This window comes from Bufo bufo, unplaced genomic scaffold (genome assembly GCF_905171765.1).
Source record: "Bufo bufo unplaced genomic scaffold, aBufBuf1.1, whole genome shotgun sequence".
Classification (NCBI taxonomy): Eukaryota; Metazoa; Chordata; class Amphibia; order Anura; family Bufonidae; genus Bufo; species Bufo bufo.
In genome coordinates, this window is record NW_024401250.1 from 19,077 (window position 1) to 37,979 (window position 18,903).

At 46.1% G+C, this 18,903-nt stretch overlaps 12 non-coding genes across 12 annotated transcripts; all 12 read right to left on the reverse strand.

The window, feature by feature from the left end:
- Window positions 1-59: 59 nt before the first annotated feature.
- LOC120985493 lies at window positions 60-250 on the reverse strand. The gene has a single exon (XR_005775511.1). It is a non-coding gene; the product is annotated as a U2 spliceosomal RNA (small nuclear RNA).
- A 1,030-nt stretch (window positions 251-1,280) lies between these two features.
- LOC120985495 lies at window positions 1,281-1,471 on the reverse strand. Its single transcript, XR_005775513.1, has one exon. It is a non-coding gene; the product is annotated as a U2 spliceosomal RNA (small nuclear RNA).
- Window positions 1,472-2,501: 1,030 nt separating this feature from the next.
- On the reverse strand, window positions 2,502-2,692 carry LOC120985496. Its single transcript, XR_005775514.1, has one exon. It is a non-coding gene; the product is annotated as a U2 spliceosomal RNA (small nuclear RNA).
- Window positions 2,693-3,722: 1,030 nt separating this feature from the next.
- LOC120985497 lies at window positions 3,723-3,913 on the reverse strand. Its single transcript, XR_005775515.1, has one exon. It is a non-coding gene; the product is annotated as a U2 spliceosomal RNA (small nuclear RNA).
- A 1,030-nt stretch (window positions 3,914-4,943) lies between these two features.
- LOC120985498 lies at window positions 4,944-5,134 on the reverse strand. Its single transcript, XR_005775517.1, has one exon. It is a non-coding gene; the product is annotated as a U2 spliceosomal RNA (small nuclear RNA).
- Window positions 5,135-6,164: 1,030 nt separating this feature from the next.
- Window positions 6,165-6,355, reverse strand: LOC120985499. Its single transcript, XR_005775518.1, has one exon. It is a non-coding gene; the product is annotated as a U2 spliceosomal RNA (small nuclear RNA).
- Window positions 6,356-7,385: 1,030 nt separating this feature from the next.
- Window positions 7,386-7,576, reverse strand: LOC120985500. The gene has a single exon (XR_005775519.1). It is a non-coding gene; the product is annotated as a U2 spliceosomal RNA (small nuclear RNA).
- Window positions 7,577-8,606: 1,030 nt separating this feature from the next.
- Window positions 8,607-8,797, reverse strand: LOC120985501. The gene has a single exon (XR_005775520.1). It is a non-coding gene; the product is annotated as a U2 spliceosomal RNA (small nuclear RNA).
- A 1,031-nt stretch (window positions 8,798-9,828) lies between these two features.
- LOC120985533 lies at window positions 9,829-10,015 on the reverse strand. Its single transcript, XR_005775550.1, has one exon. It is a non-coding gene; the product is annotated as a U2 spliceosomal RNA (small nuclear RNA).
- Window positions 10,016-16,021: 6,006 nt separating this feature from the next.
- On the reverse strand, window positions 16,022-16,212 carry LOC120985502. Its single transcript, XR_005775521.1, has one exon. It is a non-coding gene; the product is annotated as a U2 spliceosomal RNA (small nuclear RNA).
- Window positions 16,213-17,244: 1,032 nt separating this feature from the next.
- Window positions 17,245-17,435, reverse strand: LOC120985504. Its single transcript, XR_005775522.1, has one exon. It is a non-coding gene; the product is annotated as a U2 spliceosomal RNA (small nuclear RNA).
- A 1,032-nt stretch (window positions 17,436-18,467) lies between these two features.
- LOC120985505 lies at window positions 18,468-18,658 on the reverse strand. The gene has a single exon (XR_005775523.1). It is a non-coding gene; the product is annotated as a U2 spliceosomal RNA (small nuclear RNA).
- Between the last annotated feature and the right edge of the window lie 245 nt (window positions 18,659-18,903).

Here is an 18,903-nt window from a genome sequence, read left to right on the forward strand (position 1 = left end):
TGGAAGGATGATGCTTGCAATCCATTTCAATTTCATTCTGTTTTTTCATACTGGATTAGAAGGGGTGCACCGGTCCTGGAGGTACTGCAATACCAGGTCAATGCGTGGAGTGGACAGAGCAAGCTCTTTTTCCATCTCCCTGTTCGAAAAATCCATTTAATATATGGTCCCCAGATAGGGGACGTATCAGATATTAAACTGATAAGAACAGATACTACACTTGATCTTAGCCAAAAGGCCGAGAAGCGATAACCTGAAAAGGGTTCGCAGTACAGGCCGATGGTCCCCAATGCAGAGCACTAATGAAGGCAATAGACTACTGTCCCCAGCCCAATACACAGTCCGGGAGGCTTCTTTCTCTCACAAACCGGGGAAAACGTTCACGCGCGTCCTACGCACAGAAGTCACACCAGCATGCTTCTTTTCGTGTTTGCTATCTGCATAGCTCCGCCCACACGCGACTTTTGGACACGCCTTTTCTTCGCACGAAATTCCTGGTGCGGTGCCAAAGCACGCCAAGCAGAAAGCATGATAGGAATAGTAGTGAGTGAAAGGAAAAAAAAAAAAAAAAAAAAAGGATAACCATTGTTGATTGTGATGTCACGGCACCATTGTTGAGTGTTCCATCAGGGCCCTTGTGATGTCATCCAATAGCTGACCTTACTTGACCTCTTTGACCTCTTGACCTGACAAGGCTCTTGTGACACGCGCAGTGTTCCGTCCATTGAACAGACAAGGTAGGTCCAGCTGCATAGGAAGTGCTGGGCTACTTTTTAGCCACTAAGTAATCCAGTTCAAAAGATCCACAAGAGGGAGACACAGGCAAACTTTACTCATTTATTGAAGCACTGCAAAAGCTAAATGGTTACATCCAGCCAACTTGATACAAAAAAGGGTCAATTGCCTGCCAGAGACGACTCAGCAACCCTCCGAGGTGTGCACAACAGGCCCAAATCAAACGTGGAGGAGGGGAGGTCCAAACAATTCATTCAGGTGATAAGCCAATTAACCAATCATCAGTCTTAATTGGATCCAGGGTGTGTGTGACGACACTGGGGCTGAATGGGTTGCTTGGTGCTGGAAACAACCGACAGCTGATGCAATTAGGAGATTGACAGACTAGATGCAGGTATTATATGCAAAAAGCAACACTGCACTGACTGGGCAGACAGAGGAGAAGCTGAAGGAGGCACGACACACACAACTTTCCACTTGCTTGGCTGGAAGGATGATGCTTGCAATCCATTTCAATTTCATTCTGTTTTTTCATACTGGATTAGAAGGGGTGCACCGGTCCTGGAGGTACTGCAATACCAGGTCAATGCGTGGAGTGGACAGAGCAAGCTCTTTTTCCATCTCCCTGTTCGAAAAATCCATTTAATATATGGTCCCCAGATAGGGGACGTATCAGATATTAAACTGATAAGAACAGATACTACACTTGATCTTAGCCAAAAGGCCGAGAAGCGATAACCTGAAAAGGGTTCGCAGTACAGGCCGATGGTCCCCAATGCAGAGCACTAATGAAGGCAATAGACTACTGTCCCCAGCCCAATACACAGTCCGGGAGGCTTCTTTCTCTCACAAACCGGGGAAAACGTTCACGCGCGTCCTACGCACAGAAGTCACACCAGCATGCTTCTTTTCGTGTTTGCTATCTGCATAGCTCCGCCCACACGCGACTTTTGGACACGCCTTTTCTTCGCACGAAATTCCTGGTGCGGTGCCAAAGCACGCCAAGCAGAAAGCATGATAGGAATAGTAGTGAGTGAAAGGAAAAAAAAAAAAAAAAAAAAAGGATAACCATTGTTGATTGTGATGTCACGGCACCATTGTTGAGTGTTCCATCAGGGCCCTTGTGATGTCATCCAATAGCTGACCTTACTTGACCTCTTTGACCTCTTGACCTGACAAGGCTCTTGTGACACGCGCAGTGTTCCGTCCATTGAACAGACAAGGTAGGTCCAGCTGCATAGGAAGTGCTGGGCTACTTTTTAGCCACTAAGTAATCCAGTTCAAAAGATCCACAAGAGGGAGACACAGGCAAACTTTACTCATTTATTGAAGCACTGCAAAAGCTAAATGGTTACATCCAGCCAACTTGATACAAAAAAGGGTCAATTGCCTGCCAGAGACGACTCAGCAACCCTCCGAGGTGTGCACAACAGGCCCAAATCAAACGTGGAGGAGGGGAGGTCCAAACAATTCATTCAGGTGATAAGCCAATTAACCAATCATCAGTCTTAATTGGATCCAGGGTGTGTGTGACGACACTGGGGCTGAATGGGTTGCTTGGTGCTGGAAACAACCGACAGCTGATGCAATTAGGAGATTGACAGACTAGATGCAGGTATTATATGCAAAAAGCAACACTGCACTGACTGGGCAGACAGAGGAGAAGCTGAAGGAGGCACGACACACACAACTTTCCACTTGCTTGGCTGGAAGGATGATGCTTGCAATCCATTTCAATTTCATTCTGTTTTTTCATACTGGATTAGAAGGGGTGCACCGGTCCTGGAGGTACTGCAATACCAGGTCAATGCGTGGAGTGGACAGAGCAAGCTCTTTTTCCATCTCCCTGTTCGAAAAATCCATTTAATATATGGTCCCCAGATAGGGGACGTATCAGATATTAAACTGATAAGAACAGATACTACACTTGATCTTAGCCAAAAGGCCGAGAAGCGATAACCTGAAAAGGGTTCGCAGTACAGGCCGATGGTCCCCAATGCAGAGCACTAATGAAGGCAATAGACTACTGTCCCCAGCCCAATACACAGTCCGGGAGGCTTCTTTCTCTCACAAACCGGGGAAAACGTTCACGCGCGTCCTACGCACAGAAGTCACACCAGCATGCTTCTTTTCGTGTTTGCTATCTGCATAGCTCCGCCCACACGCGACTTTTGGACACGCCTTTTCTTCGCACGAAATTCCTGGTGCGGTGCCAAAGCACGCCAAGCAGAAAGCATGATAGGAATAGTAGTGAGTGAAAGGAAAAAAAAAAAAAAAAAAAAAGGATAACCATTGTTGATTGTGATGTCACGGCACCATTGTTGAGTGTTCCATCAGGGCCCTTGTGATGTCATCCAATAGCTGACCTTACTTGACCTCTTTGACCTCTTGACCTGACAAGGCTCTTGTGACACGCGCAGTGTTCCGTCCATTGAACAGACAAGGTAGGTCCAGCTGCATAGGAAGTGCTGGGCTACTTTTTAGCCACTAAGTAATCCAGTTCAAAAGATCCACAAGAGGGAGACACAGGCAAACTTTACTCATTTATTGAAGCACTGCAAAAGCTAAATGGTTACATCCAGCCAACTTGATACAAAAAAGGGTCAATTGCCTGCCAGAGACGACTCAGCAACCCTCCGAGGTGTGCACAACAGGCCCAAATCAAACGTGGAGGAGGGGAGGTCCAAACAATTCATTCAGGTGATAAGCCAATTAACCAATCATCAGTCTTAATTGGATCCAGGGTGTGTGTGACGACACTGGGGCTGAATGGGTTGCTTGGTGCTGGAAACAACCGACAGCTGATGCAATTAGGAGATTGACAGACTAGATGCAGGTATTATATGCAAAAAGCAACACTGCACTGACTGGGCAGACAGAGGAGAAGCTGAAGGAGGCACGACACACACAACTTTCCACTTGCTTGGCTGGAAGGATGATGCTTGCAATCCATTTCAATTTCATTCTGTTTTTTCATACTGGATTAGAAGGGGTGCACCGGTCCTGGAGGTACTGCAATACCAGGTCAATGCGTGGAGTGGACAGAGCAAGCTCTTTTTCCATCTCCCTGTTCGAAAAATCCATTTAATATATGGTCCCCAGATAGGGGACGTATCAGATATTAAACTGATAAGAACAGATACTACACTTGATCTTAGCCAAAAGGCCGAGAAGCGATAACCTGAAAAGGGTTCGCAGTACAGGCCGATGGTCCCCAATGCAGAGCACTAATGAAGGCAATAGACTACTGTCCCCAGCCCAATACACAGTCCGGGAGGCTTCTTTCTCTCACAAACCGGGGAAAACGTTCACGCGCGTCCTACGCACAGAAGTCACACCAGCATGCTTCTTTTCGTGTTTGCTATCTGCATAGCTCCGCCCACACGCGACTTTTGGACACGCCTTTTCTTCGCACGAAATTCCTGGTGCGGTGCCAAAGCACGCCAAGCAGAAAGCATGATAGGAATAGTAGTGAGTGAAAGGAAAAAAAAAAAAAAAAAAAAAGGATAACCATTGTTGATTGTGATGTCACGGCACCATTGTTGAGTGTTCCATCAGGGCCCTTGTGATGTCATCCAATAGCTGACCTTACTTGACCTCTTTGACCTCTTGACCTGACAAGGCTCTTGTGACACGCGCAGTGTTCCGTCCATTGAACAGACAAGGTAGGTCCAGCTGCATAGGAAGTGCTGGGCTACTTTTTAGCCACTAAGTAATCCAGTTCAAAAGATCCACAAGAGGGAGACACAGGCAAACTTTACTCATTTATTGAAGCACTGCAAAAGCTAAATGGTTACATCCAGCCAACTTGATACAAAAAAGGGTCAATTGCCTGCCAGAGACGACTCAGCAACCCTCCGAGGTGTGCACAACAGGCCCAAATCAAACGTGGAGGAGGGGAGGTCCAAACAATTCATTCAGGTGATAAGCCAATTAACCAATCATCAGTCTTAATTGGATCCAGGGTGTGTGTGACGACACTGGGGCTGAATGGGTTGCTTGGTGCTGGAAACAACCGACAGCTGATGCAATTAGGAGATTGACAGACTAGATGCAGGTATTATATGCAAAAAGCAACACTGCACTGACTGGGCAGACAGAGGAGAAGCTGAAGGAGGCACGACACACACAACTTTCCACTTGCTTGGCTGGAAGGATGATGCTTGCAATCCATTTCAATTTCATTCTGTTTTTTCATACTGGATTAGAAGGGGTGCACCGGTCCTGGAGGTACTGCAATACCAGGTCAATGCGTGGAGTGGACAGAGCAAGCTCTTTTTCCATCTCCCTGTTCGAAAAATCCATTTAATATATGGTCCCCAGATAGGGGACGTATCAGATATTAAACTGATAAGAACAGATACTACACTTGATCTTAGCCAAAAGGCCGAGAAGCGATAACCTGAAAAGGGTTCGCAGTACAGGCCGATGGTCCCCAATGCAGAGCACTAATGAAGGCAATAGACTACTGTCCCCAGCCCAATACACAGTCCGGGAGGCTTCTTTCTCTCACAAACCGGGGAAAACGTTCACGCGCGTCCTACGCACAGAAGTCACACCAGCATGCTTCTTTTCGTGTTTGCTATCTGCATAGCTCCGCCCACACGCGACTTTTGGACACGCCTTTTCTTCGCACGAAATTCCTGGTGCGGTGCCAAAGCACGCCAAGCAGAAAGCATGATAGGAATAGTAGTGAGTGAAAGGAAAAAAAAAAAAAAAAAAAAAGGATAACCATTGTTGATTGTGATGTCACGGCACCATTGTTGAGTGTTCCATCAGGGCCCTTGTGATGTCATCCAATAGCTGACCTTACTTGACCTCTTTGACCTCTTGACCTGACAAGGCTCTTGTGACACGCGCAGTGTTCCGTCCATTGAACAGACAAGGTAGGTCCAGCTGCATAGGAAGTGCTGGGCTACTTTTTAGCCACTAAGTAATCCAGTTCAAAAGATCCACAAGAGGGAGACACAGGCAAACTTTACTCATTTATTGAAGCACTGCAAAAGCTAAATGGTTACATCCAGCCAACTTGATACAAAAAAGGGTCAATTGCCTGCCAGAGACGACTCAGCAACCCTCCGAGGTGTGCACAACAGGCCCAAATCAAACGTGGAGGAGGGGAGGTCCAAACAATTCATTCAGGTGATAAGCCAATTAACCAATCATCAGTCTTAATTGGATCCAGGGTGTGTGTGACGACACTGGGGCTGAATGGGTTGCTTGGTGCTGGAAACAACCGACAGCTGATGCAATTAGGAGATTGACAGACTAGATGCAGGTATTATATGCAAAAAGCAACACTGCACTGACTGGGCAGACAGAGGAGAAGCTGAAGGAGGCACGACACACACAACTTTCCACTTGCTTGGCTGGAAGGATGATGCTTGCAATCCATTTCAATTTCATTCTGTTTTTTCATACTGGATTAGAAGGGGTGCACCGGTCCTGGAGGTACTGCAATACCAGGTCAATGCGTGGAGTGGACAGAGCAAGCTCTTTTTCCATCTCCCTGTTCGAAAAATCCATTTAATATATGGTCCCCAGATAGGGGACGTATCAGATATTAAACTGATAAGAACAGATACTACACTTGATCTTAGCCAAAAGGCCGAGAAGCGATAACCTGAAAAGGGTTCGCAGTACAGGCCGATGGTCCCCAATGCAGAGCACTAATGAAGGCAATAGACTACTGTCCCCAGCCCAATACACAGTCCGGGAGGCTTCTTTCTCTCACAAACCGGGGAAAACGTTCACGCGCGTCCTACGCACAGAAGTCACACCAGCATGCTTCTTTTCGTGTTTGCTATCTGCATAGCTCCGCCCACACGCGACTTTTGGACACGCCTTTTCTTCGCACGAAATTCCTGGTGCGGTGCCAAAGCACGCCAAGCAGAAAGCATGATAGGAATAGTAGTGAGTGAAAGGAAAAAAAAAAAAAAAAAAAAAGGATAACCATTGTTGATTGTGATGTCACGGCACCATTGTTGAGTGTTCCATCAGGGCCCTTGTGATGTCATCCAATAGCTGACCTTACTTGACCTCTTTGACCTCTTGACCTGACAAGGCTCTTGTGACACGCGCAGTGTTCCGTCCATTGAACAGACAAGGTAGGTCCAGCTGCATAGGAAGTGCTGGGCTACTTTTTAGCCACTAAGTAATCCAGTTCAAAAGATCCACAAGAGGGAGACACAGGCAAACTTTACTCATTTATTGAAGCACTGCAAAAGCTAAATGGTTACATCCAGCCAACTTGATACAAAAAAGGGTCAATTGCCTGCCAGAGACGACTCAGCAACCCTCCGAGGTGTGCACAACAGGCCCAAATCAAACGTGGAGGAGGGGAGGTCCAAACAATTCATTCAGGTGATAAGCCAATTAACCAATCATCAGTCTTAATTGGATCCAGGGTGTGTGTGACGACACTGGGGCTGAATGGGTTGCTTGGTGCTGGAAACAACCGACAGCTGATGCAATTAGGAGATTGACAGACTAGATGCAGGTATTATATGCAAAAAGCAACACTGCACTGACTGGGCAGACAGAGGAGAAGCTGAAGGAGGCACGACACACACAACTTTCCACTTGCTTGGCTGGAAGGATGATGCTTGCAATCCATTTCAATTTCATTCTGTTTTTTCATACTGGATTAGAAGGGGTGCACCGGTCCTGGAGGTACTGCAATACCAGGTCAATGCGTGGAGTGGACAGAGCAAGCTCTTTTTCCATCTCCCTGTTCGAAAAATCCATTTAATATATGGTCCCCAGATAGGGGACGTATCAGATATTAAACTGATAAGAACAGATACTACACTTGATCTTAGCCAAAAGGCCGAGAAGCGATAACCTGAAAAGGGTTCGCAGTACAGGCCGATGGTCCCCAATGCAGAGCACTAATGAAGGCAATAGACTACTGTCCCCAGCCCAATACACAGTCCGGGAGGCTTCTTTCTCTCACAAACCGGGGAAAACGTTCACGCGCGTCCTACGCACAGAAGTCACACCAGCATGCTTCTTTTCGTGTTTGCTATCTGCATAGCTCCGCCCACACGCGACTTTTGGACACGCCTTTTCTTCGCACGAAATTCCTGGTGCGGTGCCAAAGCACGCCAAGCAGAAAGCATGATAGGAATAGTAGTGAGTGAAAGGAAAAAAAAAAAAAAAAAAAAAGGATAACCATTGTTGATTGTGATGTCACGGCACCATTGTTGAGTGTTCCATCAGGGCCCTTGTGATGTCATCCAATAGCTGACCTTACTTGACCTCTTTGACCTCTTGACCTGACAAGGCTCTTGTGACACGCGCAGTGTTCCGTCCATTGAACAGACAAGGTAGGTCCAGCTGCATAGGAAGTGCTGGGCTACTTTTTAGCCACTAAGTAATCCAGTTCAAAAGATCCACAAGAGGGAGACACAGGCAAACTTTACTCATTTATTGAAGCACTGCAAAAGCTAAATGGTTACATCCAGCCAACTTGATACAAAAAAGGGTCAATTGCCTGCCAGAGACGACTCAGCAACCCTCCGAGGTGTGCACAACAGGCCCAAATCAAACGTGGAGGAGGGGAGGTCCAAACAATTCATTCAGGTGATAAGCCAATTAACCAATCATCAGTCTTAATTGGATCCAGGGTGTGTGTGACGACACTGGGGCTGAATGGGTTGCTTGGTGCTGGAAACAACCGACAGCTGATGCAATTAGGAGATTGACAGACTAGATGCAGGTATTATATGCAAAAAGCAACACTGCACTGACTGGGCAGACAGAGGAGAAGCTGAAGGAGGCACGACACACACAACTTTCCACTTGCTTGGCTGGAAGGATGATGCTTGCAATCCATTTCAATTTCATTCTGTTTTTTCATACTGGATTAGAAGGGGTGCACCGGTCCTGGAGGTACTGCAATACCAGGTCAATGCGTGGAGTGGACAGAGCAAGCTCTTTTTCCATCTCCCTGTTCGAAAAATCCATTTAATATATGGTCCCCAGATAGGGGACGTATCAGATATTAAACTGATAAGAACAGATACTACACTTGATCTTAGCCAAAAGGCCGAGAAGCGATAACCTGAAAAGGGTTCGCAGTACAGGCCGATGGTCCCCAATGCAGAGCACTAATGAAGGCAATAGACTACTGTCCCCAGCCCAATACACAGTCCGGGAGGCTTCTTTCTCTCACAAACCGGGGAAAACGTTCACGCGCGTCCTACGCACAGAAGTCACACCAGCATGCTTCTTTTCGTGTTTGCTATCTGCATAGCTCCGCCCACACGCGACTTTTGGACACGCCTTTTCTTCGCACGAAATTCCTGGTGCGGTGCCAAAGCACGCCAAGCAGAAAGCATGATAGGAATAGTAGTGAGTGAAAGGAAAAAAAAAAAAAAAAAAAAAAGGATAACCATTGTTGATTGTGATGTCACGGCACCATTGTTGAGTGTTCCATCAGGGCCCTTGTGATGTCATCCAATAGCTGACCTTACTTGACCTCTTTGACCTCTTGACCTGACAAGGCTCTTGTGACACGCGCAGTGTTCCGTCCATTGAACAGACAAGGTAGGTCCAGCTGCATAGGAAGTGCTGGGCTACTTTTTAGCCACTAAGTAATCCAGTTCAAAAGATCCACAAGAGGGAGACACAGGCAAACTTTACTCATTTATTGAAGCACTGCAAAAGCTAAATGGTTACATCCAGCCAACTTGATACAAAAAAGGGTCAATTGCCTGCCAGAGACGACTCAGCAACCCTCCGAGGTGTGCACAACAGGCCCAAATCAAACGTGGAGGAGGGGAGGTCCAAACAATTCATTCAGGTGATAAGCCAATTAACCAATCATCAGTCTTAATTGGATCCAGGGTGTGTGTGACGACACTGGGGCTGAATGGGTTGCTTGGTGCTGGAAACAACCGACAGCTGATGCAATTAGGAGATTGACAGACTAGATGCAGGTATTATATGCAAAAAGCAACACTGCACTGACTGGGCAGACAGAGGAGAAGCTGAAGGAGGCACGACACACACAACTTTCCACTTGCTTGGCTGGAAGGATGATGCTTGCAATCCATTTCAATTTCATTCTGTTTTTTCATACTGGATTAGAAGGGGTGCACCGGTCCTGGAGGTACTGCAATACCAGGTCAATGCGTGGAGTGGACAGAGCAAGCTCTTTTTCCATCTCCCTGTTCGAAAAATCCATTTAATATATGGTCCCCAGATAGGGGACGTATCAGATATTAAACTGATAAGAACAGATTTTTTTTTTTTTTTTTTTTTTTTTTAAAACCATCAGGTTTGATTTAACCATTGCATGGAACTAGCATGGTAATCAACTCATCATCTGGTGCTTTAATTCAAGAAAATAACAACATCAAATACATCACAGGTTCACAAGTTCTTTCCATTTTTTAGTTTTCCAAATCCCCTCAGCATCAAATTTTTCACCTTTTTTTGCATCCCACAAATAACAAATATACAATCGACTCAAAAATAACCTAACACAGTCATTCACTTCCCACACTTCTCTCTTGTATACACACATATTCCTTGCATCCCACAAAACTTCTTTCAAAACAGTCATTAACAACCACAAAACTCTACTCTCTTTCTTACCACTCAGACCAATGCCAAACAACACGAAAGCAAATGTCAGGTAACTAATCCCCGTCAATTCTTTCACTAACCTTCCCACCTTCCTTATTACTTTGCGGGCAAAGCCACAATTCCAGAAGACGTGAATAATACTTTCCGTACCCCCACATCCCTGTCTCGGACACACATCACTCCTCACCAAACCACGATTTTTTTGCACTTCTCTCACTGGCAAAGCCCCATGCATACTCAGCCAAACCAAGTCTTTCTGCTTATTCAACATCCCATCCGTGTCCACACTTTTCCACACTTTCTCTGCCTCAATTGACCGTAATAAATTGATTTCTTCCGCTATTTCTTCTTTCTTGCATTCTCTCAGCACTTTCTTCTTATTAACTAGATCACTCATACTCCAGCCACTCAAACCATTCTTTTTCACAAAGCTCTCCAAACCCACATACCAATAAGGACACACAAAAGCCACAGGCTGTTTCAAACTCCTTTCGCACCAACCCAAACGACACAACAACCATCCTCCAGAATACCTCATCATGCATGCTACCTTACCACTGCCCTTCAACAATCTCAACACATTCACCATAAAATTAATACGCAAATATAACTCAACATCCGGAAAATTTAAACCACCATTCTCTCTAACTTTCACCACAGTCGTACGCCTCACCCTCTCCATTTTTACCCCCCACAAAAACAAAAACAGCACTCTTATAATTCTTCTCAGGTTCACGTGCGTTGGTGGAAACACATTCCCTATGTATAACAAAATAGGCAAAATGACACACTTAATAACCAAAATTTTCCCTGTAAAGGACAAATCACGTAACTTCCAGAAATCCACCTTTCTTACCACTTTCTCCCTTACCTCTTCCCAACTCTCTTGACCATTCATTCTCTCATCAAACTTAACTCCCAGCACTTTAATACTACTAACCACTTTCACACCTAAATCCGAAACATCACATCCTCCCCCAAAACACTTCACTTCACACTTATCCCAATTCACTCTGAAAGCGGATGCGCCACAAAAAATGTCTGCGTGCAACTTGGCTCTCTGCAGCTCCGCTTTGTTCTCACTCACCACACATACATCATCCATATAACCAAACACTTTCACACTCTTACCACAACTACCAGGAATACTCACCCCTCTCATAAACTTATCGCTCCTAATCATAGATAATAAAGGTTCAATCGCACAGATAAAGGCCACCGGCGAAAGCGGGCACCCTTGTCTTACACCAGAATTAACTCTAATCCTATTGCTTTCATACCCATTCACCAGCACACGACTCCCAATACCATCATACAAACTTTTCACCGCTCTCACCAACACACTCGGAAATCCCATTCTCTCTAATACTTTAAACAAAAACCTATGTGAAAGCCTATCAAAGGCTTTCTCAAAATCAATAGAAAGCACATTCACACTCCTATCTCTCTGTAATCCGTCCCAAATAATATCTCTCAACAAACTCAAATTACCAGCTATACATCTCTCAGGCACCCCACACACTTGTTCCTCTTGCACTACTTGCCCAATCACCCTACTCATCCTTTTCGCTATCAACCTCGCATAACCCTTATAGTCTGCACACAATAACGTGATTGGCCTCCAATTACGTAAGTCATTCTTCTCTCCTTTCTTAAAAATTAAGACCACAACTCCTTCCTTCATAGACTTACTAATTCTCCCTTCTACCCACATATACCTGTAAATCTCTACCACATCCTTACCCAAAATATCCCAAAATTTAATATAAAGCTCCACTGGGATCCCATCCCTTCCTGGAGTTTTATTCCTTGCCATACTAAACACCACATTCCTAACTTCCTCCTCAGCTATCTCTTTTACTAAGCCTCCCAGCTCATCAATCCCGACCCTATTCCCCAAAGACCCAATCACCTCCCCCTCCAAACCCACATCCCTACCCTTCTCCCTATATAACTCCCTATAGAAGTCCTCCACTACCTCCTTTACCCCATACCCACGAACCTCAACACCATTCCCATCCTTCAACCCCTCTAAATCCCCCTTCACATTCACTACTTTTTTAAAGAAAAAACGAGAGCAACATTCATCCTTTTCCATTACATCCATTTTTGTTTGAAAAATAATCTGTTTACCTCTTTCACGCAGCAACTCACTCATCACCTTCCGTTCTGCACACAAATCCTCATCCACATCATGCCCTAATTCTCTCATTTTATACAAAAAATCTAACCGAAGATTAGATCTAGCATACATATTCCTCCTTCTTGCTGCCCATCTATAACCCATTTTTTTAAAAAACACTTTCACATTCTCCTTCACCCAATCCCACCAATCCAGAATGCACTCATACTCACCCTTCTTCTTACACCATCTCCCATACATACTTTGAAATTCCTCCTTTACTTTCTCATCATCCAACATACGCACATTCAATCTCCACACCCCTCTTCCATGCTTCCTTACTCCCTCCAATTCTAATTCACACCGCAAACACTCATGATCAGAAAAACCCACCCTTACTTGAGAATAATTTTTAACAGAAAAATCCCTAGAAACAAAAATATAATCTAACCTGGAGTGTATACCCCCTCTGTCAGCATGATATGTAAAAGGCAAAGGATTAATTTTACAAACAGAAACAACATCCCTCAGCAGGTTATCAACCACACTTTGGCGGAAAAACTTACCGGTGATATCCATTTTATCTCCTTGTAGGTGACAATTCAGGTCTCCTACTACTACACACGGAGTTCTACCTGTCAAATAAAACTGAACCTTCCCAAACAGCTCCTTTCTCAGGTTCTTCTCTGCTGGGGCATAAATATTTATGACTTTAAACAAAATGTTCCTAAACTTAACATAAGCCATAACACATCTACCAGGTTCAATAACAATATAACGATCTAACACAAAATTCTTATTTTTAAACAAAATACCAACCCCATCATTCTTATTCCGTGATGAGGTAGACCAAACTGACTCACCATACACCCATTCGGATCCCTTTGGAGCCACCTCCAACCCACACTCCTGTAAACAAAAAATATCGCCAGGTCTGGCAGCAAGGTCCTCTAAGATGGCAGCTCTTCTCGCCTTATCCTTAAAGACCCTTACATTAAGGGAACAAACAGAAAATTTAGTAGAGATTAGACCTTAAAGCTATAACATAAAAGTCACGAATTAGGTGGCATTTGCATCGCGTCGGCAAGCTGCTCCACTGCAACGGAGTCCAGAAAAGGAGAGGAGGACCCACTCACCGGGCTTAGTAGATCCACCTCAATACCCCCCAACACATCAAAGGCATTCTCCAACTCAACACCCGGGGACTCTGGCATCTGTTGCCCACAAGGGGGCGTCGCATACTCCGAGTCCTCTAGACCGGGGTCTCTTTTAGGTCTTTTTGACTTGTACGCCACCTCCTGCCACCTATCATCATCTCTGTCATTATTCTGACCGAATTGATAAACGCCCTCTCCAGACCCTTCTGGGATAGCAGGTATATCAAGCAACACTCGAGGAGGGGGAAGGGCTACCTGCCCCTGCTGATCTCCTCCACTGGCTTCCATAGCCTCCAAACCACCACTTTGATCTTGAGCTGGGGCATCAGCTACTACCGGAACTTCTGTACTGGACTGCTCCCCATCAGATTGGCCACTCGACTCCCCCTGCTCTTCGTTATAGTTACCATCAGGGCGACTGGGCTTCCATCTCCTCTGCACTATCCTGACAGTTTTGCGCAGTGCTTCTGAATAGGAGAGGGCAGGGATCAAGGTCTTGGGGCACTCTTTGCATGTATGCCCGGTTTTCCCACAGGTGTCACATTTCCGGGCTATGGGACATGCCCCAGCTTCGTGGCCTGGCTCTCGACAATTGCGACAACATTTGCCAATAGTGCATCCGTCTGCAATGTGCCCAAACCTAAAACACCTCCGGCAGTATTTTGGCTGTCCAGCATAAAACAGATACCCCCTATAGCCTCCGATGGTAAAGTTCCCTGGAGGGTGTTTTACACCTCCAATACCATCCGGAGAGGGGGACAACCTGACCCAGAACTTGTGTTTACCATTTGCCAGTCCCCACCGGTCCAAGACTTTAGTTGGGCCTCTAACAGAAACACAAAATTGAAAAAGAAATGCACGTACCAGTTCCATAGGAGTATAGGGGTTGAAAAGATGAACCGTGACCACCTTCTCCTCCATCAGAAATAAAGGGCAGACTTCAAACTTGTGCAGAATTGAGTCCGGATTCGTGGCTTTTATGGCTTTCACCCTTTCAAAGATGTCCAGACAAATTCCTTCCTCGATGAGAGTAAGATCGAACCGACCGGTCTTAGGGAAATCCTGGAGACAAAAAATGTAGCTCAGATCCAGCTCCAACGTCTTCACAACAACGTCTTCCACCATGGTCTGTCGTCCAATCTGGGCAATGAACTCTGGCCGAACCAGGAAACGCAGCGTATTCCGCAGACCCTCACGCTCCATGATGAAACGCAGGAAAGTTGATCGCTCTCTGGTGACTCGGGACTAGGCCGCTCCCCTATAGCAGCAGGGAGGTAAGGCACCGGCTATAAACCGATGCCCCTCTCCCAGGCCGAGGAGTCGGGTACCCTCACCACCACCTCTGACTAAAACACTTGGTCTTAGCCAAAAGGCCGAGAAGCGATAACCTGAAAAGGGTTCGCAGTACAGGCCGATGGTCCCCAATGCAGAGCACTAATGAAGGCAATAGACTACTGTCCCCAGCCCAATACACAGTCCGGGAGGCTTCTTTCTCTCACAAACCGGGGAAAACGTTCACGCGCGTCCTACGCACAGAAGTCACACCAGCATGCTTCTTTTCGTGTTTGCTATCTGCATAGCTCCGCCCACACGCGACTTTTGGACACGCCTTTTCTTCGCACGAAATTCCTGGTGCGGTGCCAAAGCACGCCAAGCAGAAAGCATGATAGGAATAGTAGTGAGTGAAAGGAAAAAAAAAAAAAAAAAAAGGATAACCATTGTTGATTGTGATGTCACGGCACCATTGTTGAGTGTTCCATCAGGGCCCTTGTGATGTCATCCAATAGCTGACCTTACTTGACCTCTTTGACCTCTTGACCTGACAAGGCTCTTGTGACACGCGCAGTGTTCCGTCCATTGAACAGACAAGGTAGGTCCAGCTGCATAGGAAGTGCTGGGCTACTTTTTAGCCACTAAGTAATCCAGTTCAAAAGATCCACAAGAGGGAGACACAGGCAAACTTTACTCATTTATTGAAGCACTGCAAAAGCTAAATGGTTACATCCAGCCAACTTGATACAAAAAAGGGTCAATTGCCTGCCAGAGACGACTCAGCAACCCTCCGAGGTGTGCACAACAGGCCCAAATCAAACGTGGAGGAGGGGAGGTCCAAACAATTCATTCAGGTGATAAGCCAATTAACCAATCATCAGTCTTAATTGGATCCAGGGTGTGTGTGACGACACTGGGGCTGAATGGGTTGCTTGGTGCTGGAAACAACCGACAGCTGATGCAATTAGGAGATTGACAGACTAGATGCAGGTATTATATGCAAAAAGCAACACTGCACTGACTGGGCAGACAGAGGAGAAGCTGAAGGAGGCACGACACACACAACTTTCCACTTGCTTGGCTGGAAGGATGATGCTTGCAATCCATTTCAATTTCATTCTGTTTTTTCATACTGGATTAGAAGGGGTGCACCGGTCCTGGAGGTACTGCAATACCAGGTCAATGCGTGGAGTGGACAGAGCAAGCTCTTTTTCCATCTCCCTGTTCGAAAAATCCATTTAATATATGGTCCCCAGATAGGGGACGTATCAGATATTAAACTGATAAGAACAGATACTACACTTGATCTTAGCCAAAAGGCCGAGAAGCGATAACCTGAAAAGGGTTCGCAGTACAGGCCGATGGTCCCCAATGCAGAGCACTAATGAAGGCAATAGACTACTGTCCCCAGCCCAATACACAGTCCGGGAGGCTTCTTTCTCTCACAAACCGGGGAAAACGTTCACGCGCGTCCTACGCACAGAAGTCACACCAGCATGCTTCTTTTCGTGTTTGCTATCTGCATAGCTCCGCCCACACGCGACTTTTGGACACGCCTTTTCTTCGCACGAAATTCCTGGTGCGGTGCCAAAGCACGCCAAGCAGAAAGCATGATAGGAATAGTAGTGAGTGAAAGGAAAAAAAAAAAAAAAAAAAAAAAGGATAACCATTGTTGATTGTGATGTCACGGCACCATTGTTGAGTGTTCCATCAGGGCCCTTGTGATGTCATCCAATAGCTGACCTTACTTGACCTCTTTGACCTCTTGACCTGACAAGGCTCTTGTGACACGCGCAGTGTTCCGTCCATTGAACAGACAAGGTAGGTCCAGCTGCATAGGAAGTGCTGGGCTACTTTTTAGCCACTAAGTAATCCAGTTCAAAAGATCCACAAGAGGGAGACACAGGCAAACTTTACTCATTTATTGAAGCACTGCAAAAGCTAAATGGTTACATCCAGCCAACTTGATACAAAAAAGGGTCAATTGCCTGCCAGAGACGACTCAGCAACCCTCCGAGGTGTGCACAACAGGCCCAAATCAAACGTGGAGGAGGGGAGGTCCAAACAATTCATTCAGGTGATAAGCCAATTAACCAATCATCAGTCTTAATTGGATCCAGGGTGTGTGTGACGACACTGGGGCTGAATGGGTTGCTTGGTGCTGGAAACAACCGACAGCTGATGCAATTAGGAGATTGACAGACTAGATGCAGGTATTATATGCAAAAAGCAACACTGCACTGACTGGGCAGACAGAGGAGAAGCTGAAGGAGGCACGACACACACAACTTTCCACTTGCTTGGCTGGAAGGATGATGCTTGCAATCCATTTCAATTTCATTCTGTTTTTTCATACTGGATTAGAAGGGGTGCACCGGTCCTGGAGGTACTGCAATACCAGGTCAATGCGTGGAGTGGACAGAGCAAGCTCTTTTTCCATCTCCCTGTTCGAAAAATCCATTTAATATATGGTCCCCAGATAGGGGACGTATCAGATATTAAACTGATAAGAACAGATACTACACTTGATCTTAGCCAAAAGGCCGAGAAGCGATAACCTGAAAAGGGTTCGCAGTACAGGCCGATGGTCCCCAATGCAGAGCACTAATGAAGGCAATAGACTACTGTCCCCAGCCCAATACACAGTCCGGGAGGCTTCTTTCTCTCACAAACCGGGGAAAACGTTCACGCGCGTCCTACGCACAGAAGTCACACCAGCATGCTTCTTTTCGTGTTTGCTATCTGCATAGCTCCGCCCACACGCGACTTTTGGACACGCCTTTTCTTCGCACGAAATTCCTGGTGCGGTGCCAAAGCACGCCAAGCAGAAAGCATGATAGGAATAGTAGTGAGTGAAAGGAAAAAAAAAAAAAAAAAAAAAAAGGATAACCATTGTTGATTGTGATGTCACGGCACCATTGTTGAGTGTTCCATCAGGGCCCTTGTGATGTCATCCAATAGCTGACCTTACTTGACCTCTTTGACCTCTTGACCTGACAAGGCTCTTGTGACACGCGCAGTGTTCCGTCCATTGAACAGACAAGGTAGGTCCAGCTGCATAGGAAGTGCTGGGCTACTTTTTAGCCACTAAGTAATCCAGTTCAAAAGATCCACAAGAGGGAGACACAGGCAAACTTTACTCATTTATTGAAGCACTGCAAAAGCTAAATGGTTACATCCAGCCAACTTGATACAAAAAAGGGTCAATTGCCTGCCAGAGACGACTCAGCAACCCTCCGAGGTGTGCACAACAGGCCCAAATCAAACGTGGAGGAGGGGAGGTCCAAACAATTCATTCAGGTGATAAGCCAATTAACCAATCATCAGTCTTAATTGGATCCAGGGTGTGTGTGACGACACTGGGGCTGAATGGGTTGCTTGGTGCTGGAAACAACCGACAGCTGATGCAATTAGGAGATTGACAGACTAGATGCAGGTATTATATGCAAAAAGCAACACTGCACTGACTGGGCAGACAGAGGAGAAGCTGAAGGAGGCACGACACACACAACTTTCCACTTGCTTGGCTGGAAGGATGATGCTTGCAATCCATTTCAATTTCATTCTGTTTTTTCATACTGGATTAGAAGGGGTGCACCGGTCCTGGAGGTACTGCAATACCAGGTCAATGCGTGGAGTGGACAGAGCAAGCTCTTTTTCCATCTCCCTGTTCGAAAAATCCATTTAATATATGGTCCCCAGATAGGGGACGTATCAGATATTAAACTGATAAGAACAGATACTACACTTGATCTTAGCCAAAAGGCCGAGAAGCGATAACCTGAAAAGGGTTCGCAGTACAGGCCGATGGTCCCCAATGCAGAGCACTAATGAAGGCAATAGACTACTGTCCCCAGCCCAATACACAGTCCGGGAGGCTTCTTTCTCTCACAAACCGGGGAAAACGTTCACGCGCGTCCTACGCACAGAAGTCACACCAGCATGCTTCTTTTCGTGTTTGCTATCTGCATAGCTCCGCCCACACGCGACTTTTGGACACGCCTTTTCTTCGCACGAAATTCC